This window comes from Mus musculus (genome assembly GCF_000001635.26).
Source record: "Mus musculus strain C57BL/6J unplaced genomic contig, GRCm38.p6 C57BL/6J MSCHRUN_CTG20".
NCBI lineage: Eukaryota > Metazoa > Chordata > Mammalia > Rodentia > Muridae > Mus > Mus musculus.
This window is the reverse complement of record NT_166463.1, coordinates 7,650-34,620: the sequence shown is the minus strand read 5'-3', so window position 1 is coordinate 34,620 and position 26,971 is coordinate 7,650. Positions and strand designations below refer to the sequence as shown.

Here is a 26,971-nt window from a genome sequence, read left to right as displayed (position 1 = left end):
ACATTTAATTGGGGGTGGCTTACCATTCAGAGGTTTTGTCAGTTTTCATCATGGTGGGAAGCACTGCAGAATGCAGGCAGATGTAATGCTGGGGAAGTAGCTGACAGTCTATTTCTGGATCAGCAGGCAGCAAGAAGTGAGCCACTGGCTCTGACTTCAGTTTCTGAAACCTCAAAGACCACCCACAATGACACCCATCCTCCAACAATGCCACACCTTCTCCCAGAAGTCTATAGATGGTACCACTTTCTCCATATGGTGATGTTATTTAAATGCCCACCCCCTGAGCACCCATTAACTCCCAATTGAGTAATTCATCCTTAATAATGTAAAAAGGCAACTGTAAATTTAGGTTCATTTTGTGACATCATCATTTGTTCTTTCTTCCTTTTTGTTGGAGGGGGTAGTGGGGTGCTTTGTTTTATTTTGCCACATCAATCCTGTTCATAATGTGAACTTGGAACTGAACAATAGCTTTGAGGGAGTAATATTAGCTTCTGCTATTATAAATTTACTGTAAGAACCTTGACCTTGAGATGCGCCTGTGGGTAGACCCCCTGCCATGTTAAGCAAATGAAATGCCTTAAGTTGTTTATGTATCTTCTCCTGCTATGTAAAATTTGAAGGCACACAGTGCAACAAATTCCACTACCCCCACTTGTTTCTTCATTCTCAGCTCAGAGGACAGCAGCCTTCCTTTGCTAATTACTCTCCTGGAAATTGTCATGATATCTCATTTGTGACTGCATCTCTAAATGTCTGGGTCATAATGAAGAGTGGTTGATTTAGATAAATTACCAAGATAACCTTTTGCTGAGGTTATTATCATGATTTATAGGAGCCATATGTAAGTTGGAGATTATTATATTTTATTGGTAAAATGGGATTTCCCCAAGCAGTCTCTAACTGAGATGGAGTGAAGTCTCCTTAAAGATACTGGTTAATCTTGTGTCTGGGCTTCTGGGGGTTTTAGTATCTAATCTTAAAGGCAAAGAGTCATAGACTGGGGTCATGAATTGATTCTGTAGAAGAGTCCTTTTCAGATGTGAATGGACATTTCAATAGCACCTGAAAGCTTCTTCAACCAGAAAGCTAGACAATCCCAACTCATCAGGTAAGCCTGAAAATTTGCATTTCTAGCAGATTCGCAGATAATGCTCACACTGTTGACATGGGGCTGGATTCTTAAGAAATTTCTTTAAATAATGTTTGGCTTACAGTGTTGTCTCTAAAGCAAGGCAACCTCTTGGTGCTCTTCTGTTCCTCTGTGGGATTCAAATACAGTTTGGTCCATACTTAAAGGTGAAACTTCTTCATCTGCTGGATGAAATAAAAATAGTATAAGTGATGACAATCATAATGCCTGCTCCATGTGGAGAATTTTATATTTGATGCCCAGTGTTCTGACTTCCTTTCGAAAACACTTAATCTCTCTTACATTTCCACACTTAAGGAAACAATGCAATCACACACCATCATCCCTGTGTCTCTCACCAGAAACAAACCTGCAAGAAGTTCCCATTAACAATCTTAATCCTCATCATGGCTTAGACACTTCATTTTTCACCTTAATAGAAATTCAGGCCCTTTGTTTTCAAACCTAATTTCTGTAACCCCACAAAACAGATTCTAGCAATACCATGTCAGCACCATGACCACACACAGCAGGCATTAATCTTCTAACACAAGGAGCCTTTGCCTTCTCAGATATTCCCATTCCATCAAGATCAAGTGCTTTCTTTGTCCATTAAGTAAGCTATACAAGAATGTTCTAAGTTAGTTTGAGGCCAGGAATAGTTCCAGGCCAGGAATAGTTCCTTTTGTGTTTGAAGCCCTTCTTCCCACCAGTCTGTTGACATGAGAACCTTGTAAACTCTCATTATGTAAATCATCACACAGATAAGCCCAGAGACCATCCTCAAAAAGAAATGTAGATCTTTGCCTGCTTTTGAAATGCATTTGGAATGAATTACTAAAAGGAATAAAACTGTCACCCATTTTTAAAGCTATTCTTTGAACTTTGAAAACTCAATATTTTCAAACCCTAGTGTTTGCTTTTAATCACTCTCCTGTCCAGCATATAAGGTCTTCTTTCCTGTGAAAGGCACTCAGGTCCCATGAATAATCTTTGTTTAAAAAAAAAAAAAAAAAAAAAAAAGGAGACATCCTGTGTTGTAGAACAGTGAGTTAGAGAACTTGCTCCAAGACTGAAGAGCAGAGCTCAATCCCTGGAACCCACATGACAAAAAGAAATAACTCCAGCAAGTTGTGATCTGCACTTCACAGATGGATGGATGGATGGATGGATGGATGGATGGATGGATGGATAAGTAGATAGATAAATAGATGCATAGATAGATAGATAGATAGATAGATAGATGGATGGATGGACGGATAGATAGATGGATGGATGGATCGATGGGTAAATCGGTAGATAGATTGATGGATTGGCAGATGAATAAAGGGGTAGATGGGTTAGTATGTGTGTAGATGGATGGATGGATAGGTAAGTAGATAGATAAATAGATAAATAGATAGCTATATAAATAGATAAATAAATAAAATATTTTTAAAAGACCTTAAAGGAATGACACACTACTCTTCAAGAATAAATTTGTTGTTTACAAAGATTTCATAGATGGTGCCCCTTTTGAGGAATTTCTCCTCCTGATGGAGTAAACACTACATAGAAAGGACAGTATGATGAAAGGATTAAAAACAACAAGGAAATAAGAGTTTTGATATAACACATGACATGATCTCATTTCTAACTTGAGTGAGCTAAAATGACTAAAAAGGAAAAAATTATTAAAACCAAGTGTATTATTTTGCCTTATAAGACTAATAAAATATTGATTAGAGTATTTGTCACATCCTTAAGCAAGTTAATCAGAAAACTTCTCAGTATCAGCTCTTCTGGCATCTCTCAGAAATTTAAATTAGTGTTCTATTATGGTATAAAGGTTATTTTTAAAAGTATTTTATTTGCCAATTAATTTATTTTTGAAGATAAAATTGCACAGTTCCCCAGCTTTTTACATTTTATTCATTGTTAGTGAAACATTTTCTCTCAATTAATCAAACTGCAACATTATCAAAATTTTCACAAACAGAATGAGAAATTCCCACACATCTCAATAACTATTTTGGACACTTACAGTTAAGCACATTAAGATGCTTATTAGTGGAGACTTGTGGAATGAGCTTCAATTAGTGAATTAGGCTGTATTCATTACACTTCACCAAATGCTCATTAACAGATTGTTTGATTTTTTTTTTTCATTCTAAGCTATGAAGGGTGGCTGGAAGCAGTGCTGGGGAGCTAGCCTGTCTTAGCAGCAATATGGAAATGAAGTCACATGGAAATCTTTCTGCTTACAGCTGCCTGGATTAGAGAGAGTTTGGAGGTTTACTTAGTAAAATGCTGTCTGAAACTTGACACTCAAAGAATAGGCTAATTTTTCCATGTTACTAGAAGGATCACTTTTATTGTTCTTGTGAAGCAACATTTTTTTCTTTTATTAAAGAAAATCAGAAACAAAGGAAATCATCCCTTTTTTGTGGAAAATTGAAATAGTTTGGTTACTGTAAGTTCAAGGACACAGAGGAACTTTCGGCAAACCTGTGTACATGAGCTGCAACCTAAGACACAAGATACTTCCATTGTGGGTTTGCAAATTCGCTTTCATCGTAGGGACTTAAGTGTTCCCAAGATCTCTCATTAGTCCACATTGCTTCTTTCTAACTTTGATGATGGCAAATAGAGGATTAAGGAAAAAAAAAAAAGGTGGAGCTGCAAACCCCTTGAGCTCCTTCAGTCTTTCTGCTAACTCCTCCACTGGGGTGCCCATGCTCACTCCAATGGTTTACTGCAAGCATCCACATCTGTATTGGTCAGGTTCTAGCAGAGCCTCTCAGGAGACAGTTATCAGGTTTCTGTCAGCAAGCACTTATTGGCATCAGCAATTGTGTGAGTTTGCTGTCTGCAGATGGGATGGATCCGCAGGTGGGGCACTCTCCGGATAGCCTTTCCTTCAGTCTCTGCTCTACTCTTGGTCCCTGTATTTCCTTTAGACAGAAGCAATTCTGGACTAAAATTTTTGAGATGGATGGGTGGCCCCATCCCTCAACCCCTTAGGAGGAAGAACCACATCAACCAACCAGTGCTCCGAAGGACTATACTACCAACCAAAGAGTACACATGGAAGGACCCATGGCTCCAGCTGCATATGTAGCAGATGATGTTCTTTTTTTTTTAACGAAATATGAACATATTTATTAGGATGCTCAATAATGGACATGTTATCACTTTCTTCATGTGAGGGAGAATACACCTGACCCATGCTGTGGGAAGAACAGGATAAGGGCTCCCAACACGGGCGTCAAATGGTTCCACAAGACATCCCCATTTACCAAGGAGAGGATGTTTCCTGCTAGCACTGTCTCTGCTGTAAGTTCCAGCGAATTGCCACGATCTCCACAGAATCCCTTTGAACTGACACTGCCCCAGATATGGGAGAATATCAGACTACATACATCAAAAACACACAGGACATTAATAAATGGCTCCCGGACATAGGCCCAACATCAAATTTCTTCAAATGATAAGGGGAGGGAGAGACTGCTACCCAAAGGAAGTTCCTCAGTGTCAGTAACATTTATGGAGCTCTTATATCAAAGGCACAAGGGGCCAGGGTCACTGTCATCCTACCCTGCGCAGTGGAATAAGTTTGCAGATGAAAGTATACACTGTCCCTGGCTTAAGTTTCTCCTGGTTCTTCCTGTTGTTAAATGGTGACATCCTGCCTTTCACCTGTCCTAGCTATCATTTCATTTTTTTATGGTAGAAGAGAATGAAGAGATGGTGAAAAATAACCTTATTAAGACAAAAATAAAAATATAAAACGCAGATGTAGTACAATATAATAGTAACTGGTTGAAAATAGTACATGCTAACAGACAATATGATACACAAACAGGGTGGCAGTAGACAGGAAAGGGCAGAGGCTACGGCCTACACCAAGAGCCTTTCAATAGACTGCTGAATGGACTGGATCTGCTGCTTTAGTTGAGAGCCTTCTTTGATGGTAACAGAACAGGCGATGACTGGCCTGGAGACGCCACACGCCCGTCCTAAAGCCTGCTTGGAGCGCACAAATACGTAGGGGACATTCTTGTCTTCGCACAGCAGAGGCAGATGCAGGATGATCTCCAAGGGCTCAGCGTCTGCTGCCATCACAATGAACTCAGAGATGCCTCTGTTGAGGGTATTTGGTGGCTTCATTGGCTCCTTTCCGAAGCTGCTTGTAGTTACATGACTGTTGAACAAGGTCCAGCAGCTTCTTGGTGAAGGTGGGCATCTGCGAGGGGATAGGCCTTCGGATTCATATCAGCCTCTGTCATGGCTGCGGTGTCGCCGGCCTCGCCGCGACTCGACGACAGCCCACCTCAAGAGGCGCAGATGATGTTCTTATCTGACATCTATGGGAGAGGAGTCCCTTGGTCCTGTGAAGGCTTAATGCCCCAGAGTAGGGGAACGCACGGGTATTGAGGCAAGAGTGAGTGGGAGGGTGGGAGGGTGGGTGGGGAAGCACCCTCATAGAAGCAGGGGGAGGAGAGGGGATAGTGGGTTTCAGAGGAGAAACCAGGAAAGGGGATAACATTTGAAATGTAAAAAGATAGATAACCAATAAAATTATAGGTGAAAGCTGCCAAGTCAAGCTGATTGTTTGTATTAGAATTTGCAATGTGTTAACCACTAGATTCTCCTTCTAAGTGTGATCTTTATCTATGCTTCATGAAGAAAACCGCCATTTATCACATTACTGTACTGTAGTGAGTACTGTTATATATGTCTCTTGTCTTGCTATTTTTAAGAAAAGGATCATATTTAGGTATTTTAGTGTCAAAGGAGATTTAGTCTTTATCCTTTGTTGTTTTTGTTATTTTTATTGTTGGAAATAGTTACATAAATTAAGGAAAAATTCAATATATATTTATATTTTGTGTTCAGAACAAAATATTTCCCTTATTTATCCGATCAACAAAATAATTATTTTCTTAACAAGTATAATATTTTAGCTAAATTAACCAGTTATAAACAGCAACAAAACAACAAAAGTGTCATATGGACAGCACTTTTGAAAGGAAGTAAAAATGTAAAGACATGATTAAGTATGTGGAACCAATGGGATAGTATATATATATATATATATATATATATATATATATATATATATATTTATCACTTTTAAATTAAGGTCTTCTATCATGTATTATATCCAGTACAGTTTTCTCCCCCCTCCCCAGTAACTCCTGTCTCCTCCCTTCCACATCTACTCCTCCTCTATTTCCTGTCAGAAAAGGGGAAGCCTCCCGGGGATATAATCAAACATGACATATCAAATTGCAATGAGACTAGGCACCTCCCCTGATATTATTGCCACACAAGGTAAGCCCATAGAAAAACAAGGATCACATCCCTCTATTGCTTGTACAGCTACCTTAGAGATCAATGTGTCATTTTCTTAGAAATTGGCAATCAGTATACCCCAAGATACAGCTGTATATGCCTAAAAGATGCTTCATTCTACCACAAAAACACTTACTTGCTCAAATATGTTCATAGCAGCTTCATTCATAATTGCCAGAAACTGGAAACAACCTACATGCCCCTCAACTGAAGAACAGGTAAAATAATTGTGTATTTACAAAATGAAGTATGGCTCAGATGCTAAGAAAACAATGATAGCTTGTCTGGCTGTAAGATGTTGGCAGGGTATGAAAATCCAGGCCAACATCCTGAATCTGCAACTGTAGTGTGGTGTCTTGCCTCCAATTGCTTCTCCTCTGACTCTGGGCAGGTACAGTACTGAGGAGTATTAGCCAGAAGAAATATTGAATTGGAAAGATGGTGCTGATGGGTCCTGTAGAATCCCATTTACATCACAACTACTTTTGAGTGTGTCTGAATGCAATTGGACTGGAGGCTGTGCAAGATCCTGAACCAAGCCAGGAAAGGCCTGGGTCTTCCTCAGGATCAGGGTGTCCTGAAACACATGCTGACCTCAAGTTCCCTCTTGAGCTGGGGCTACTTTGGAGTTCCTGATCTTCTGCCTCCATCTCTGTAGTACTGGGATGACAGGTAGATGCTAGCAGGGTCCAGCCACAGGTATCATACTCAGCAGACTTCTTGTGATCAAGTTCCAAGCCCACAGACTCATCAGAGGTTCCATGGCTGGAATGATGTTGAGGACAGTGAGGTCCAGCAATCTCTGTCCCTATAGATCTGAAGCAACATCACCTGACACTGCCCCTTGGATTACCAAAGCCAGAGATCCCCCTATGTATGTAGCCACCAAACACGAAGGCTTGGGAGTGGTCAACAGTGGTGAGTGTTAGCATGTCCTCATTGGTAAGCTGGCTGGCCTTTTTGATGGCAGAGTCGAACATGACAGCCTCAGTCAGTTCCAGGTGCTAGCTTCAGAGGCATGCTGGTGCTGCACCTTCGTCGAGGTTACCACTCCTCCAGACTTCCCTGCAGATGATAGAAGATCACCCAGTGATCCAGTCTTGTCATAGCCCCCCAAGCCCAACACCAACCTACCTACTATCTTTGCATGGTATATCACTGAGAAGACCTCATTGCCAAATGTGATATTGCACTGGTTGAATTGAGCATCTGTGCTCAGACCAATGGTCTTGTAGGTAGCCTTGACCCCTCAGAGATAGGCAGTGGCTGTGCCTGGGCTGTCTGGAACCTGTCTGTCCATGTTGTATGTCTGGGGACAGAGACACTCTCAGCTGGGTGCTACAGGTAGACATTAGTTCCTGCTTCCTGGTACACGTCTACACTGTCCTGATTGCAAACTTGGGCTCCAGTTCCAGGTTCCTCCTCCAGTCATTTCCAGCCCCCTTTCCCATCCTAGATATGTGTTCCAGTCCCTTGGACAGAGCCATGTATAGGAAGTGGTCCATAGTTAGGGGTGTCTCAGGCCCTAAATGCTGTTGCAGCTGTCCTTTAGTATTTAGGGATGGCTGTCACCGTGAGCACCACCATCCCTGAAGGAATAGAACCTGGCCAGGCCTGAGCTGCCAGGCTTTCCAGGACACATCAGTGGCCTTGGATACTTGGAATACAAGGACTTTAGGGTGGCCATCTCTTGAGCACTCGCCATCTTCCAGGAAGATGATGAGGTTCTTGGCTGATGTCTGAATGGGCTGCAGCTTTTTGGCAACATGCAGGGCCTCCTTCACCTTTTGATTCCAGAAGGCTGGGTTTTCCACCCCACAAGAGGAAGAAAACCCAGGTTAGTCCAGGTGGGGTGGTAAGTTAGTCCTGTGGGAGTGAGAAAGGAGCCTTCTCATCTGAAATGGCACCAAAGGACAGATGTATCCTGAGACCCCAAAACAGCAGCAGCACACAGTCTCCCTGCATGGTTGGGGCCTAGCCAGAGAACCAAGGTACCAGGTCCTGCTTAGCCTGCCTGGACCCAAATCAGAGATGGACTTTGTTCCTGGCTCTAAAGGGTCCTTGTCCCTCCTCTAGATGTAATCACCCTGGCCCCACCCCTGCCCTGTGGACTGAAGTCTGGCTTTCAGTATGTGGCTGGGCTAGGAGTCCTATGTCTCCTGTAGGTTGAGTGGTAGGCTGGGGGTAATGAATTCTGAAAGAGAAACTTGTGCTGTATGGTGCTACCCTTAATTCACAACTGCCTTTTCAAGGATTCCTCACACTTCCTGAGAGCCAGCTGGAGCCATACTCTACTCTGGGTGCTCAAAGAAAGTGAGGTTCCAAGTACCTAGCCTAAGCCAAGATCTAGCTTTGTTTCCCAAGGTCCAGAATACCCACTGTTAAGAAGGAAGCACAGAGAGTGGTCTGAGTTCCATACCCTACAACTGTCTTCTCACGGCTAGCCCAAGGCCGTGGCACACTCAGGCTGTGACCCCCAAGTGTCTGCTATGGGGAAAAATAGTATTGCTGGGACTACCCAGAGAAGAATTCTTGTCTATATCTTCAGTTATTGGTGATATACGAGGCCTGCCCTGTAGACCTCAGGCTGTGTGCCTTTTATATGTATTCAACCTGTGACTGGAGCAGCAGGCTGGTGTGGGCCAGATGTCTTGGGCCAGATGTGGCACTGGCTGGATTTTTCAGAGCTTGTTTTGGTATGATTGACCTCTCTTCCCTCAGGCAGTTAGACAGGGCCCAAGGGTGAGTGTATTATCCACAGGCATTGGGCACACCCAAGAAGCTCTGATAAGAAAGCGAGTTCAAATGTGTTTCTTCAATTTAGTAATCCCATTTGTAAGTGATAGCCAGCATAATAGTAGCAAGGGATCCGTGCAGTAGCGTAAGACCATAATCCCAGCTCTGGGCAGGGGAGGGGGAGTGGATGTGGAAGAAGGGAGGAGAGAAACAATAAAACAAATGTTTGAAAAAAAAAAGAAAACAATGATATGAAATTGCAGGCCAATGGGTGGAACTAGAGAAAATCATTCTGAATGAGTAACCAGACTCGGAAAGACTAATATGGTATGTACTCATAAGTTGAATATTACCTGTAAATTAAAGGACTGTCACGATTCAATCCATATACCTAGTGAGAACAAGAAAGGAGGGTTCAAGAGGAGATGCATGAATCTCCCTGGGAAGAGGAAATGTAATAGACATTGGGGGGAGGGATGGGGACTGGAACAGGAGGAATCAGGTGAGGGAAAATGAAAAAAAGAATCATTAGTACTACAGACATATGTTGTGCATTTCCTAGTTGCCCTAGCATGGGACATACTAGGATATATAAATAAGCTATGTATAATTCTATGTAAAATATCATTTCAATTTTATAAACTCTATTGACTACTCCTATTTTGCTAATCAGGTAAATAGATCTAGGGAAATCTAAGCAACTTGCCAATCAACTCCAAAGCTCATAAAGAATACTTTGACCGATATCAATTTTTATTTTCTACCAAAAATGATATAATCAAAGCCCATCTCAACCCACCCAAATATGCATGTTTATTGCCAAACTCCTTGTGAGAGTCAAATCACAGAATCAGCCAAAATGCTGATCACTGAACAAATGGGAAAAGGAATAAATACAAAATTGAAAATTAGCCAGAATCAAGATCAAAGACATCATTTCATGGCCAAATAGAACTGAGAGATATTCTTTTCAAACAAGTGGAAGGAATGAGTCTCTGAATATCATGTCTCACATCTTTCCATTAATCGGTTGGATGCACAGGGTGAAACATTGCCAGATTAGGAGGGTACCACAAGGGAAGAGAAAGGAGCAAGAGAGGAGGAAGATGGTAAAGGGAGTGGAGGAGAATGCAATCCAAGTGTATTAGATATATCTCTGTAGCCTCAGGTTACAAAGATGTCATCAAAATGAAGCCTATTACTTTGAACATTTAACACATACTAATATGATTTGAAGAAAATCATTTCAAGTGACAATTCCAATTCAATTGTCACTCCTTTTCTTCTCATGCCCCACTTATACAGACACTATGGTAGTAGCACTTTTTGATTATCTGTACTTGTCTATCTGTAGAAACCCATTATCCAAAGTAACTTCATAGCAATTCATAACCGAAGGATCCTTAAAATTAAAAGAAAACATTCATCTAGATGCTGAATGGGGATGGTACTTTTCACTGTTTAATTCCTGACCTTGAATATTAAGTGTCCACTTTTAATAAACTACTCGATTGTTACATATTTACCATATGGCCTTTTCCCTCTCTTGGTCCCTGTTAGGACAAAGATATTCCATTACTAATTCAAGATGATAAAGTTGTCGTGATTAGAAATGATTTCTAGAGATTTGCAATATTTTTTAATGACTTTAAGAACTCTCTTGTCTTCTTCTCATCACTCCACCTATATATCATCTAGGTATTTGATGAGAAGATTTTATGAAGGAAAGTCGCAGGGGTCTGGAAGTCCCATCTCTATCACTAATTAAATTGTCGTAATCCTACTGAATTGTCAATTGTGCATGGAGCTATTTCCTCAGAAATCCATGAGTCTGCTATTTAAATGTCATGCTTCTTTAGTATTATTTATCTATATATAATTTATTAGCTGTATGCTTTGCTGTAGCCTCAAGGTATGGGTAATTTTTAATTATAATTAACAAACCCATTCTGGGTATCATCCCTCTCAAATAAATGTAGAGGTAAATAACATAAGAAAATACACAGGTACAGAGGTGGGCACTTTTAAAAAAAGATTTATTTACTTATTTTATGAATGTGAGTACATTGTAGCTGTACAGATGGTTGTGAGCCTTTATGTGGTTGTTAGGAATTGAATTTTTAGGAGCTCTGCTGGCTCCAGTTGGCCCTGCTCACTCAATCCTTGCTTGCTCTGACCCAAAAATTTCTTTATTATTCTACATAAGTACACTGTACTTGACTGGCTTCAGAAGCACAAGAAGATGGTGTCAGGCCAGAGCACCTGGGGGAGCCATCTTGGTTCCCGGATACCACAGAGACTAGTCTGCAAATGTGAGAGTGTGGACTACAGAAGCTAACAGCTTCTGGGACAGGTAGAAGACACAGAACTTCTGAGGCAGACACCGTTTCTGGCTCCAGACATCCAGACACCTTCCCTGCCAGAGGAGAGGTGTCTGTCCTGCCCAGGAGGGCTTTGCCGGAGCACCCAGGAGAGCCATCTTGGTTCCCAGATCCTGCCTAGACTAGTCTATACAGGTAAGAGTGTGGACTACAGAAGCTAACAGCTTCTGGGACAGTCAGAAGCCACAGAGCTTCTGAGGCAGACCCCATTTCTGGTTCCAGATATCCGGCACCTTCCCAGCCAGAGGAGAGGTGTCCACCCTGCTTGGGAGGGCTTTGCTGGAGCACCTGGGGGAGCCAACTTGGTTCCCAGATACCTCTGAGACTAGTCTGTGCAGGTGAGAGTGTGGTCTACAGAAGCTAAGAGCTTCTTGACAGGCCCTGTTTTGGGCCTTCATCTTCTGCTAGGAGGCAGAACCAAATGCCAGATATCTGTGCATCTTCCCTGCCAGAGGAGAGCTTGCCTGCAGAAAGTGCTCTAACCACTGAAACTCAGGAGAGAGCTAGTCTCCCAGGTCTGCTGATAGAGGCTAACAGAATCACAAGAGGAACAAGCTCTAATCACAGATAACAACTACCTCCACAGATTAGCAGATGGTGAAAGAAAAACATAAGAATCTTACTAACAGGAACCAAGACAACTCACCATCATCAGAACCCAAATCTCCCACCTCAGCCAGTCCTGGACACTACAACACACCTGAAAAGCTAGACCCGGATTTAAAAGTGTATCTCATGATTTGTCCTTTTAGAGGACATCAAAAAGGACTTTAATAACTCACTTAAAGAAATACAGGAGAACACTGCTAAAGAGTTACAAGTCCTTAAAGAAAAACAGGAAAACACAACCAAACAGGTAGAAGTCCTTAAATAAAAACAGGAAAACACATCCAAACAAGTAATGGAAATGAACAAGACCGGACTAGACCTAAAAAGGGAAGTAGACACAATAAAGAAAACACAAAGTGAGGCAACGCTGGAGATAGAAACCCTAGGAAAAAAATCGGGAACCATAGATGTCAGCATCAGCAACAGATTACAAGAGATGGAAGAGAGAATCTCAGGTGCAGAAGATTCCATAGAGAATACCGGCACAACAATCAAAGAAAATGCAAAATGATCCTAACTCAAAACATCCAGGAAATCCAGGACACAATGAGAAGACCCACCTATGGATTTTCAACTTAAAGGGCCAGCAAATATCTTCAACAAAACTATAGAAGAAAACTTCCCAAACCTAAAGAAAGAGATGCCCATGAACATACAAGAAGCCTACAGAACTCCAAATAGACTGGACCAGAAAAGAAATTCTTCCCGACATAATAGTCAGAACAACAAATGCATTAAATAAAAATAAAATATTAAAAGCAGTAAAGGAAAAGGGTCAAGTAACATATAAAGGCAGGCTTATCAGAATTACACCAGACTTTTCACCAGAGACTATGAAAGCCAGAAGATCCTGGACAGATGTTATACAGACACTAAGAGAACATAAATGCCAGCAGAGGCTACTATACCCAGCCAAACTTTCCATTACCATAGTTGGACAAAGTATTCCACTACAAAACCAAATTCACAATTTATCTTCCCAGAAATCCAGCCCTTCAAAGGATAAAAACAGAAAAAAAAAATACAAGGACAGAAACCAGGTCCTAGAGAAAGCAAGAAAGTAATCCTTCAACAAAACTCAAAAGAAGACAGCCACAAGAACAGAATGCCAAATCTAACAACAAAGATAATAGGAAGCAACAATTACTTTTCCTTAATATCTCTTAATATCAATGGACTCAATTCCCCAATAAAAAGACATAGACTAACAGATTGGCTACACAAACAGGACCCACCATTTTGCTGCTTACAGGAAACCCATTTCAAGGAAAAAGACAGACAGTACCTCAGAATGAAAGGCTGGAAAACAATTTTCCAAGGAAAAGGTCTGAAGAAACAAGCTGGAATAGCCATTCTAATATCTAATAAAATCGACTTCCAACCCAAAGTTATCACAAGGACAAGGAGGGGCACTTCATACTCATCAAAGGTAAAATCCTCCAAGAGGAACTATCAATTCTGAATATCTAAGCTCCAAATGCAAGGGCAGCCATATTCATTTAAGAAACGTTAATAAAGCTCAAAGCAGACATTGTACCTCACACAATAATGGTGGGAGACTTCAACATACCACTTTCATCAATGGACAGATCGTGGAAATAGAAAACAAACAGGGGACACAGTGAAACTAACAGAAGTTATGAAACAAATGGATTTAACAGATATCTTCAGAACATGTTATCCTAAAACAAAAGGATATACCTTCTTCTCAGAACCTCATGGCACCTTCTCCAAAAGTGACTATATAATTGGTCACAAAATAGGCCTCAACAGATACAAAAATATTGAATTGTCCCATGTATCCTATCAGATCACCATGGATTAAGGCTGATCTTCAATAACAACATAAATAATAGAAAGCCAACATTCACGTGGAAACTGAACAACACTCTTCTCAATGATACCTTGGTCAATGAAGGAATGAAGAAAGAAATTAAAGACTTTTTAGTGTTTAATGTAAATGAAGCCACATTGTACCCAAACTACTGGGACACAATGAAAGCATTTCTAAGAGGAAAACTCATAGCTCTGAGTGCCTCCAAAAAGAAACTAGAGAGATCAAACACTAGCAGCTTGACAACACACCTAAAAGCTCTAGAACAAAAGGAAGCAAATTCACCCAAGAGGAGTAGACAGCAGGAAATAATCAAACTCAGGGGCAAAATCAACCAAGTGGAAACAAGAAGAACTATTCAAAGAATCAACCAAATAAGGAGCTGGTTCTTTGAGAAAATCAACAAGATAGATAAACCCTTAGCCAGACTCACTAGAGGGCACAGGGAAATCATGCTAATTAACAAAATCAGAAATGAAAAGGGAGACATAACAACAGATCCTGAAGAAATCCAAAACACCATCAGATCCTTCTACAAAAGGCTATACTCAACAAAACTGGAGAACCTGGATGAAATGGACAAGTTTCTAGACAGATACCAGGTACCAAAGTTAAAACAAGATCAGGTCAATGATCTAAACAGTCCTATATCCCCTAAAGAAATAGAAGCAGTCATTAATAGTCTCCCAACCAAAAAAAGCCCAGCACCAGATGGGTTTAGTACAGAATTCTATCATACCTTCAAAAAATATCTAATTCCAGTTCTTAACAAACTATCCCACAAAATAGAAGCCGAAGGTACTCTACCCAATTCATTCTATGAAGCCAGAATTACTCTGATACCTAAACCACAAAAAGACCCAACAAAGATAGAGAACTTCAGACCAATTTCCCTTATGAATATCGACGCAAAATTAGTCAATAAAATTTTCGCTAAACAAATCCAAGAATACATCAAGACAGTCATCCGTTCTGACCTAGTAGGTTTCATTCCAGGGATGCAGGGATGGATTAATATATGGGAATCCATCAACGTAATCCATTATGTAAACAAACTCAAAGACAAAACCCACATGATCATCTCCTTAGGTACGGAGAAAGCATTTGACAAAATCCACCACCTATTCATGATAAAAGTCTTGGAAATATCAGAAATTCAAGGCCCATACCTAAACACAATAAAATCAATCTACATCAAACCATTAGCCAACATCAAAGTAATCAGTGAGAAGCTGGAAGCAATCACACTAAAATCAGGGACTAGACAAGGCTGTCTCAATTTCTCCCTACCTAGTCAACATTGTACTTGAAGTCTTAATCAGAGCAATTAGACAACAAAAGGAGATCAAGGGGATACAAATTGGAAAAGAAGTAGTTAAAATATCATTTGTTGTAGATGATATGATAGTATATATAAGTGACAATAAATTTCCACCAGAGAACTCCTAAACCTGATAAACAGATTCAATGAAGTAACTGGATATAAAATTAACTCAAACACGTCAATGGCCTTTCTCTACACAGAGGATGAACATGCTGAGAAAGAAATTAGGGAAACAACACCCTTCTCAAAAGTCACAAATAATATAAAATACCTTGGCCCGAATCTAAGGAAGTGAAAGATCAGTATGATAAGAACGTCAAGTCTCTGAAGAAAGAAATTAAAGAAGATCTCAGGATATGGAAAGATTTCCCATGCTCATGGATTGGCAGGACCAATATAGTAAAAATGGCTATCTTGCCAAAAGCAATCTACAGATTCAATGCAATCCCCATCAAAAATTCCAACTCAATTCTTCAACGAATTAGAAAGAGCAATCTGCCAATTCATCTGGAATAACAAAAAACCTAGGATAGCAAAAACTCTTCTCAAGGATAAAAGAACCTCTGGGAGAATCACCATGCCTGACCTAAAGCTGTACTACAGAGCAATTGTGATAAAAACTGCATGGTACTGGTATAGTGACAGACAAGTAGACCAATGGAACAGAATTGAAGACCCAGAAATGAACCCACACACCTATGGTCACTTGATCTTTGACAAGGGAGCTAAAACCATCCAGTTGAAAGAAGACAGCATTTTCAACAAATGGTGCTGGCACAACTGGTGGTTATCATGTAGAAAAATGCGAATTGATCCATCGCTATCTCCTTGTACTAATGTCAAATCTAAGTGGATTAAGGAACTCCACGTGAAAGGCTAGACACTGAAACTTATAAAGGAGAAAGTGGGGAAAATCCTCGAAGATAGGGGTAGAGGGGGAAAAATTCCTGAATAGACCAGCAATGGCTTTGTGTTGTAAAGATCGAGAAATCGACAAATGGGACCTCACAAATTTGCAAAGCTTCTGTATGGCAAAAGACACCGTCAATAAGACAAAAATGCCACCTACAGATTGGGAAAGTATCTTTACCTACCCTAAATCAGAGAGAGGACTAATATCCAATATATATAAAGAACTCAAGAAGGTGGACTCCAGAAAATCAAATAACCCCATTTAAAAATTGGGCTCAGAGCTAAACCAAGAATTCTCATCTAAGGAATAATGAATGGCTGAGAAGCACCTCAAAAAAAGTTCAGCATCCTTAATCATCAGGGAAATGCAAATCAAAATAATCCTGAGATTTCACCTCAAACCAGTCAGAATGACTAAGATCAAAAATTCAGGTGACAGCAGATGCTGGCAAGGATGTGGAGAAAGAGGAACACTCCTCCATTGTTGGTGGGATTGCAAGCTTGTACAACCACTCTGGAAATCAGTCTGGCGGTTCCTCAGAAAATTGGACGTAGTACTACTGGAGGATCCCGCAATACCTCTCCTGGGCATATATCCAGAAGATATTCCAACCGGTAAGAAGGGACACATGCTCCCCTATGTTCATAGCAGTCTTATTTATAATAGCCAGAAGCTGGAAAGAACTAAGATGTTCCTCAACAGAGGAATGGATACAGAAAATGTGGTACATTTACACAATGGAGTACTACTCAGCTATTAAAAAGAATGAATTTATGAAATTCCTAGGCAAATGGATGGACCTGGAGGGCATCATCCTGAGTGAGGTAACCCAGTCACAAAAACCTCACATGATATGTATTTACTGATAAGTGGATATTAGCCCAGAAACTTAGAATACCCAAGATATAAGATACAATTTGCTAAACACATGAAACTCAAGAAGAATGAAGACCAAAGTGTGGATACTTTGCCTCTTCTTAGAATTGGGAACAAACCACCCATGGAAGGAGTTACAGATATAAACATTGGAGCTGAGATGAAAGGATGGACCATATAGAGACTGCCATACCTGGGTATCCTTCCCATAATCAGCCTTCAAACACTGACACCATTGCATACACTAGCAAGATTTTGCCTAAAGGACCCTGACACAGCTGTCTTTTGTGAGGCTATGCTGGGGTCTAGCAAACACAGAAGTTGATGCTCACAGTCACCTATTGGATGGATCACAGGTCCCCCAATGGAGGAGCTTGGGAAAGTACCCAAGGAGCTAAAGGAATCTGCAACCCTATAGGTGGAACAACAATATGAACTAACCAGTATCCCTCTGGAGCTAATGTCTCTAGATGCATATGTATCAGAAGATGGCCTAGTCGGCCATCGTTGGAAAGAGAGGCCCATTGGCCTTGCAAACTTTGTGTGCCTCAGTACAGGGGAACGCCAGGCCAAGAAGTGGGAGTGGGTGGGTAGGGTAGTGTGGGCTGAGGGTATGGGGGACTTTTGGGATAGCATTGGAAGTGTAAAGGAAGAAAATAATTAATAAAAATAATAATAATAAAAATTGGTGTCATATCTCATTACAGATGGTTGTGAGCCACTAAGTGGTTGCTGGGATTTGAACTCAGGACCTTTGGAAAATCAGTCAGTCTTCTTACCCACTGAGCCATCTCTCCAGCCCCAAGGAAGGCCCTCTTATCCTATCTGTTCACCACCTAGTTAATATATTCAGGGGAACTAGGGAAGGCGTATGACAAGTTTTCTTTAATTAATAGTTTGAATCCAGATCTACACAGTTTTCACAGTGACAAAATCATAATCCTATTGTCTGTGAAATTCATTTCATTATACAGAAATCACCTCTGGTATAAGCAAACACCCTGTTCAAACACTAGAAGAAGATGAGTTGAGGAGAACAAAACTTATTTTATGTATGTATGTATGTATGTATGTATGTATGTATGTATGTACGTATGTATGTATTAAGCAAAATTAAATTAATAATATTTAGGGATCACTGCACAGGTCATAGAGATTGTTTTATAAAGGTTATCTTTTCTGAAAGTTCAATATTGGGTTTCATTGAAAATTACAATAATAATTACATTTAAAATGCTGATATTTTCATTAATGACTCCATTGTTTTATGCTACAAGTAGAGTTCAAATGAATGTGAATATGTGCTGTCTCACCAGGTAATCCAAGAAAAGTTGCATAATTTCAATTTGTTTCTTTAAGCCAGAGATGCAGGGATAAAAAAGAATGTATTCTACCAGCTAAATTTCCTATAGAAGTTAACAAGAAAACCCAATGATTTGAAGTTATCTTTGCTAGCTATCAAATAATCCATGTAACATTTCCTTGGAGCATTGGCACTAGGACTCTTTTGCCTGCTCTTGGGACTCTTTTCCTCCTGTTGGGATACCTGGTACAGCATCTTTATAAGATGGTTTTTGCCTTGTCTGATTGTATCTTGTTCTGTCCTTTTTGGTTGTTATCTCTTGGATGCCAGCTTTATTCTGAAAAGGAAACAGAGTGAGTGGATCTGGGGAAGATGGAAGGTTGAGGTGGGGCTAGGAGGAATGAAATGAAAGAAGGGGAAATGAAACTCTGGTTAGGATGGTTTTGTTTTTGTTTTTGTTTTATGAGAGAAGAATTTATTTTCAATTTAAGAAAAATGAAAAAAGTTTTCTCAGTTAACTTTAAAAGGTTATAATACATGAGATGGACATGAAATACGATATTTGACATTCTGCTTAACATACTTTTAATCCATGTTCAATGATTGGTGAGGTTGGCTAGTGAGCATATGCCTTTGGAAAGGGTACTCTTGTTGACCCCAGTTGAGGGCATTGATTTTTCTTGCTTTATTCTTGTGGAACAGGATGGTTCATTCAACTTGGAACTAGATTGGTAGCCATCAAATCCCAGAGAGCATTCCAGTCTCCAGCCCTTCTGCACCAAGATTACAAAAGCATATAACCCCAACCAGCTGAAAACCCTGCCTGCTGAGATCTAAACTCAGATTCTGTTGCTTGTAAAGCAATCACTCCGGGCAACAGAGTCATTTCTCTAGGCCCCTGAGTTTGTGTTCTTAAAATTATATTTGTATTTATCGACTCACTCTGATCCACTCTGATGCTCCACACTTACCTCATTTTGAAAAATTACCAATTCAATTGGCTGTATTTTAAAACTTGTAGTTTTATGTTCTATTTATAGGCAATCTCCTTCCCTTTCCTTTAGATGAAGAACAGTGAGAACAGTGTCAATAAACTCAGAGGAATATAAAAGAACATCTGTTCCATGTGTTTTCCATCATAGGGCTATTTGACATGTAAGGTTCTTTTTCTAAATGACCAACACTTTTAAGAATTCATCTGACATACTTACTAGTTGGAACATCTTCTGGATATATGCCCAGGAGAGGTATTGCAGGATCCTCAATGTCGACATTGAAACATTATGATTTATGTGTACATTCAACATTTGTTTGGGGAGCCAAACTGACTCCTCTCTTAATCCGTTGTGACTAAAAATGGTCTCTGCTTAATTCTCCATACTCATCAGCTCTTCATTCTGCCTATCGATGCCATTTTATACAAAGCATTATTCACACCTTGTATTTCTGCAAAAATCCTCCTCGGTGCCCATAATTATGCACTTACATGGCTGGGTTGTGGTTGTGGACTTTCACACAGTGCTGTACACAACATGGCTCAGAGAACCTAATGAAAATAAGTTCATTAAATTCGTCCCAATAATTAACAAACTTGCTGCCTGCTTCTCAAATATATCATTTGTGACACCAAGTTGGCAAACGTTTTCAACTGTGGAAGCAGAGTTGAAGCAAAAAATGTCTTTCTGAATAGTGAAAACTCACCTTTATTAAAAGTTCTTCATCATACATATAATGTGGTGATATATCTTAAGGAAAAGAGTAACTAATTAGCATTGAAAACATGTATAAAATAAAACAAAATGTTGAACAAATAAGACAGGGTGTCTGATGAAATTTTTTTAATAATGCAGAATTTCTTTGTTTTATTTTATTTTTTAGTGGTTATTTTATTTATTTACATTTCAAATGTTGTCCCCCTTCCTGGTCTCAGGGAAGCTCTTAAAAGAAAAATAATTTTTTTATATCCAAGTTAGTCTCTGTCTCATACATTATGAAGGATGACTTAACCCTGTCTATGCTCGATCCGCATCTACTCCGTTTTTCTGTGAAAATATTTTCCAAAATGTTTTATGTATTTATTCTAGCCATTTATGATAATAACAACACACATGCCTATGGGCCTTTAGTGATCCATGCAATCAGTACTTGACGGTATAATTTATGGCCTCCGTGACTCTAAAATTTTGTGACTATCCTTGTGATACAGACCAGGAACTGTGGAAACACAGTAGCTATTGAGCCAGGCAGGTAGGATTTTGAGGGGTGTAATCTGTAATATTTGGGAAGATGAATGTATGCTACTAATTTATTATTTATTCATTTACTTTGGAAAGAGTCTCAGATCTTTGAAGCTACTCTCTTTCTCCCTCTCTCTCTCTCTTACCCCCCCCCCACCTTATATCCTTTATCTTCTTCTACCTCACTACTCTTCTATTTTACAGTAGTAATTGGGTTTAATGAAATTTTTCTCCATAGCCTCTTTCTTTCTGTCTTGTTTTATTGCTGTGGTGGTTGGTTTTCTTAATCCAGTAGGGATGTATATCAGACATGCTTACAGCAAGGAGGAATACTTGGTGTGTTTTGATTCTAAGAAGAGATCTATGAATCTAATAACTGAAAATGTCAAGTAATCGAGCAGAATGGAGACACTTGCTGTAATGTTATAATTATTTTTACCCTCTGTAGAGATAAAGCTATTGCTTCTGTTTATTAATTTGCATTTTGAAATGTAGCTTTCCATGAGAGCTTCAGACTTGAGATTCTCCCTGATGTTTTTAATCTGATATGTGCTGGCTGAATTCCTACAAAAATTAATATAGAGTATTATATAATAATAGATATTTTGCTATTGAAGAGATCCAAGTTTGAATTGTGGATACTATTTGCATACTGTGTGACCTGCATTCTATTCTCAGTATTTCAGATTTTTCATCAAAATTAAAAATATGAAGAGTATTCAGGGTTAACTTGGCAGTTATCACAACAATAATTACATGAAAATGATCAAGATACTTTAGCCATTATTATTAAAAGAGTGCCTGTTTAGTAGTAATCTTAGATGATCTACAAAGAATGAAGATAGCAATGAGTTGTGGAACCAGCTAAGTCTATAAAGAACCCACATTTGAGGAAGGAATAGGAAACCATGTGGAACACAATTGGTGATGCCCAGCTTTTGTTTCATATTAGTTAAGTAAATCTCTAAAAAATTCTTTAGATATTATAGGCTAGCCATTTTATTGGATACATTGTATTCAAACTATAGAATGTTGACCTGTAAGATTTAAGTAGGCGGACTTTATGAAATCATAAGCTCTATGGCTGTCAGAAGGGAAGCTATTGTGCAGTGCTTTTAAGCATGAACTTTTAAATTCCTGTAACATGCGTTAATAGCTTATATCATAACTAGAAAGTCTACAACCTTGTGCAAGTCATGTACCATCTGAGATCCTAAGATAGATTCCTCAGACAACATAGTAGAGACCATCCATTCTCTTTAAGTATTTAATAGCAGCAAAAATATCCTCAACTATACGGGACATTCGTTTTTGTTTTTTGTGGGTTTTATTTTTTGTTTTTTTGTTCTTTTATTTTTGTTGGGTAAACCAGATGTACAGCTTATTTTTTGTTCAAATATTAAATCACAGCCAATCCTCCAACTTAAAAAATAAAAATAGATGTGGCCAACACTCCTTCAAATAATTTGCCTTTACTAATTTACTCTCACAAAGTTCTTTAAAATGGTATAGTTGTTCTCAGTGGAAATCATAGCTCTAAGGACATTTAACAAAGCAGGTTTTATGGTGCCAGACCATTATATAGGAAAATACACTCTTTCACAAAGCGTAAAGGAGGTATAGCTGAATCCGGAGCAGTGGAGAGGAGGAAGAAAAGATCTAGAATTCTCAGCAGGAAAATCACAAAATCTTCAATATGAAATGATTACATCTAAAGTAAATACTTCTGTAGTTATAGTGGACCTGGAAATTGGATTTGAATCAGACCAGTCTATTTTCTTTATCTTTTTGTAAGTAATAAATATTTATGATACTGACAAATATATACTATTCACTAAGTAATGTTCTGCTTTTCTTTTAAAGCTCTTAACAGACATGGATTGCAGAAACATTTGAAACTTTTCTGGCTTTATTTCCATAGTGATATGTGGGATGACTACAGAAAAGAGCAACTAAACTCATATATCTATAAGTTTGGCAAAAGGAGACAACATTGATTAAGTTCTTGCAGTTGAACAGAATATTAACAAAGAGCTTCTGGCTCATTTAAAGTGTATGGTATTAGTTCATAAAGAAGAGGGTAGCTATAGGCAAAACTCCATGGACAAGAAGACAAAATGCAGATCATGGTTTTAAAAAAATTAACTCGTGAATGGGATGTTAACCTCCAACTGGGGACATAATTGTATTATAATGGTGATGGGAAAAACTATCAACCAAAGAAATGAACCTGAACAGAAATGCTTCTAAATGCCAAAGACTTTGGTTACCTTTGTGGCTTTTGTGTGCTTCATTTTTTTATGCCAGTGCCCTGTGTTTCAGGACCTTGGCTGAGCCTCGCTATGAGAATTCTTCAAGAGTTAGCTTCATTGAATAAAAATTTATGTACAAAAAACATAGAGACTCTTAAATGATGGCTCTGCTGCATAATGTTTGACTTCAGTGGCAATTTCAAACCTAAGGACCACAATTGTAGACTCATGGATCAAAGAGCACAAATTTTATCCATCAAATAGTATACTGCCCTGTATATTACAAGAGTATGTTGCCTGGAATTTGCAAGCTACATTTTCTTTTCCATTCTTCTGCTGTTACTGGCTAATGTATATGAGATATGCAAAAGCTCCTGATAACTAAGAAATTTTTTTTAAAGTGAGGTCTCAAAACTATGAATAAAATGATCATATTATGTAGGTGGTTTGATATTAGCAGTCTAGGAAGTCATTAAGGATGAATCTCATTTTTATAAACAGCAACAGTTTATAATAGCATAAGAATAGGAGCTTCAGACCTTTGACCCCTACAAAAAAACAATGGGATCTGAGCCTTTACTGATGTCTTAAATAAGTCATGACATTTTAAGTGTCCAAACCTTAGGTTACTGTCAAGCAAGAGGATTTCCACCAAGGAACAAGGATATAGCAGTGTATTTTCACTTGAGATTTAATATATTTGGTAGCCTGAAATTTCTGGTAAAGACATTACCCCCCCCCCCTTGTTTAAAGTAACCATATTTCAACATTTTATATTAATGTGTGTGTCTCTCTGTTTGTGTGTGTATGTGTCTGCATATGTATATTTTAGTAAGCTTCAACAGTACTATAATTCCATAAAGCTATTTTGAAGATATTTAGCATGAGTTAATTCTCTTCATATTCCCTCTGCTATTTTAACTTTCCAATCCTCACCCATTTAAATCTTCCTGTTTCACGAGTTCACTTGCTTCTCCATAGTACGTGCGCTCTATTTCCCCTTGCTAAAACACCCACAGCACAGCTTCTTACCAATTTCCTGATATGTATGAGAAATCCAATGTAAGTTCACATGTCTACATACAAAGCTATCATCTCTATATAAGAGAAGCCATGTAGCATCTGTCTTTCTGGGTCTGAATCACCCCATGCAGAACGATTACTTCCAGCTCAGTCCATTTCTCTGCAAACTTCCTTTCCCTTTAAATTTGAATAAAACCCCACTGTGTTTACATTCTACATTCCATTATCTATTCATCCGTAGATGTATATCCAGGATGTTTTCATTTCCTGGCTAGTTGTAACGAAGGACATTCCTGTATAGGATTTGGGGCCTTTAAGTATGAGTGTACAAGTTGTATATTTGATCACATGTTAAACTTACATTTCGCTTTGCACAAAAGCTTCACACTGATTTCAAAGTCTGACTTTCCTGTTTGTACTCTCACCAAGTGTGAACAAATGGTCAACTTTTCACTTAGACTCACTGCATTTGTTGTTCTTTCTTATTTTATCCATTTACACTAAGGTAAGATGAAAACTTGATTTTTTTTTTTTAACAAAAATCTGGTTGTCAGTTGGCTTAGGTTTTCAGGTTTCTTAGATCTATTTTATGATCTGGACTCTGATACTCCTCTGAGTAGCTGGTGTCTTAGTTAGGGTTTTACTGCTGTGAACAGACAACATTACCAACTCATATAAAGCACATTTACTTTTTTTTTATTAGATATTTTCTTCATTTACATTTCAAATGCTATCCCCAAAGCCCTCTATACCCTCCCCCCCCCCACACCCTGCTACCCAACCCACCCACTCCTGCTTCCCTGCATTCCCCTGTACTGGGGCATATGATCTTTGCAGGACCAAGGGCCTCTCCTCCCATTGATGGCCGACTAGGCCATACTCTGCTACATATGCAACTAGAGACACAGCTCTGGGGGGTACTGGTTAGTTCATATTGTTGTTCCTCCTATAGGGTTGAAGACCCCTTTAGCTCCTTGGGTACTTTCTCTAGATCCTTCATTAGGGGCCCTGTGTTCCATCCAGTAGATGACTGTGAGCATCCACTTCTGTATTTGCCAGGCACTGGCATAGCTTCGCAAGAGAGAGCTATATTAGAGTCCTGTCAACAAAATCTTTCTGGCATATGCAATAGTGTCTGGGTTTGGTGGTTGTTTCTGCGATGGAACCCCAGTTGGGGCAGTCTCTGGATGGTCCTTCCTTCCATCTCAGCTCTGAACTTTGTCTCTGTAACTTCTTCCATGGGTATTTTGTTCCCCGTTCTAAGAAGGAGCGAAGTATCCACAGTTTGGTCTTCCTTCTTCTTGAGTTTCATGTGTTTTGCAAATTGTATCTTGGGTATTCTAATTTTCTGGCCTAATATTCACTTATCAGTGAGTGCATATCATGGGCATTCTTTTGTGATTGGGTTACCTCACTCAGGATGATATCTTCCAGATACATCCATTTGCCTAAGAAATTCATGAATACGGGCTGGAGAGATGGCTCAGCCATTAAAGGCTAGGCTCACGACCAAAAATATAAGAATTTCATGAATTCATTGTTTTTAATTGCTGAGTAGTACTCCATTGTGTAAATGTACCACATCTTCTGTATCTATTCCTCTGTTGAGGGACATCTGGGTTTTTTCCAGATTCTGGCTATTATAAATAAGGCTGCTATGAACATAGTGGAGCATGTGTCCTTCTTACAAGTTGGAACATCTTCTGGGTATATGCCCAGGAGAGGAATCCTGGATCTTCCATTAGTACTATGTCTAATTTTTCTGAGAAACCGCCAGACTGATTCCAGAGTGGTTGTACCAGCTTGCAATCCCACCAACAATGGAGGAGTGCTCCTCTTTCTCCACATCCTTGCCAGCATCTGCTGTTACCTGAATTTTTCATCTTAGTCATTCTGAATGGTTTGAGGTGGAATCTCAGGATTATTTTGATTTGCATTTCCCTGATGGTTAAGGATGTTGAACAATTTTTAAGGTGCTTCTCAGCTATTTGGTATTCCTCAGTTGAGAATTCTTTGTTTAGCTCTGTGCCCCATTTTTGAATAGGGTTACTTGTTTTTCTGGAGTCCATCTTCTTGAGTTCTTTATATATATTGGATGTTAGTTCCCTATCTGATTTAGGATTGGTAAAGATCCTTTCCTAATCTGTTGGTGGCCTTTTTGTCTTCCTGACAGTATATTTTGTCTTACAGAAGCTTTGCAATTTTATGAGGCCCCATTTGTCGATTCTCGATCTTACAGCACAAGCCATTGCTGTTCTGCTCAGGAATTATAAAGAACCTTTCATTGGGGCTGGCTTACACGTTCTCTGGTTCAGTCCACTTTCATTTGGCAAATTTTTATTAGATATCTTCTTCATTTACTTTTCAAATGCTATCCCAAAAGTTCCCTATACCCTACCCACCCACTCCCACTTCTTGGCCCTGGTGTTCTCCTGTACTGGGGCATATAAAGTTTGCAAGACCAAGGGGCCTCTCTTCCCAATGATGGCCGACTAGGCCATCTTCTGCTACATATGCAGCTAGAGATACGAGCTCTGGGGGTACTGGTTAGTTCATATTGTTTTTCCACCAATATGGTTGCAGACCCCTTTAGCTCCTTGGGTACTTTCTCTAGCTCCTCCATTGGGGGCCCTGTGTTCCTTCCACTAGCTGACTCTGAGCATCCACTTCTGTATTTGCCAGGCACTGGCATAGACTCACAAGAGACAGCTATATCAGGATCCTTTCAGCAAAATCTTGCTGGCATATGCAATAGTGTCCGGGTTTGGTGGCTAATTATGAAATGGATCCCCAGGCGGGGCAGTCTCTGGGTGCTCCATCCTTTCCTCTCAGCTCAATTCCTCTTCAACAATTGAGGTGTCTATAAAAGGCCAGAAAGCCTTGTGACAAGGAGAGGATGGTTCTGTCCCTGAAAATCTTGTCCATAGAGTATCAGGAGTAGGATTGCTTCCTCCCTGATCTAGCCTGGTATGTCGTGACACACATAGTCTTATGAACAGCATCTCTGCCAC

General features: G+C 39.5%; 1 pseudogene; it reads right to left on the bottom strand.

The window, feature by feature from the left end:
* Positions 1–4,860: 4,860 nt before the first annotated feature.
* Positions 4,861–5,403, bottom strand: LOC673652 (annotated as a pseudogene).
* Positions 5,404–26,971: the final 21,568 nt, after the last annotated feature.